Source organism: Cibotium barometz, chromosome 27, assembly GCF_041138505.1.
Source record: "Cibotium barometz isolate CiBa-2024 chromosome 27, ASM4113850v1, whole genome shotgun sequence".
In the NCBI taxonomy this organism is placed as follows: Eukaryota; Viridiplantae; Streptophyta; class Polypodiopsida; order Cyatheales; family Cibotiaceae; genus Cibotium; species Cibotium barometz.
The window spans coordinates 35921711-35922831 of record NC_141072.1 but is presented as its reverse complement, the minus strand read 5'-3'; positions in this window follow the sequence as shown (position 1 = coordinate 35922831).

The window sequence follows — 1121 nt, the reverse complement described above, 5'->3', positions numbered from 1 at the left end:
TAACACAGTCAAGATCATTTCTACTTGACAATAAACACTCCAATGTACTCTTCTGACATAATTAATCAAGTCTATCTTGTTAATGACACTCCTACGTGACATTACAAATTTGAATGTACTCTTTTAACATAATTAATCAAGAGCCTTTTATTCGATGCAGTACTTTCAAAAAACAATACAATGTATGTACTATTTTCCAAGACACATTACCTGAGTGAGAATAGAACAGTTGAAAACATTACAAATGTTACAAAAAATGATTTCTCATTACATAATCTTGTACAGAGTCTTTTGATTTGTACAATCCATCTAAATATGGAATCAATTGTTCTTCCAAATAAACATCATCTACATTACCTTCGAAAGGAAAGGGTGATATCCATATTCCCATGGGATTGCACATAGCCTTCTTAGGGGTATCATCAATTAATAATGTATTTGTGGGATTATATGGGTGTTGGATATCCACATAGCGCTTCATAATTAAGGGTACCCCAGGTTTGTTGGGATGAAAAACACATGGGTTAATGTAACAGTGCCTTTGGTCATATACGAAATACAATTCTGTTTCCTCAATCTTCTCTCAAAACTAGCGTGACAAGAGGCCTCAAATTATGCGTCATCATTGAGGACCATATGGCCAATCTAAAGTTCTTAGTTACAAAGTTGATAAATTGATACAGTTTGGGCCTTAGCATGACATGCATTTCTCCGACTTTGTAATTCCCTATAGCACTTGGTCCAAAGCTCTTGGGCTGCCTTTTGAGCAGCAATCCATTAACATCTAAGATAATAAGCCTCCTCGGTGTTTGGAATCATTATTGACATAATTCTAATCAGTCTGAATATGATGGAAGATTATAATCATTGTTAAGGGACAAAAACAGCTAATAGAAACAATTCTTAAAATCGAGTTGGTTACATTACATCAGATAAATTAGGCTTGGGATCTTCTCATTAAGCTTGGTATCCTTACTAGCCTTGGCATCCTCATCAAACTTAGGTTCTTCATTGTTTGCCTCCCTATTAGGTCCCGCCTCGGCCTCTACAGTCTGCTTCTCGTCTGTTTCACTTCAGGCTTCAGCTCTGCCTCTTCAGCTTGCTCTACCTCATTAGCCTTG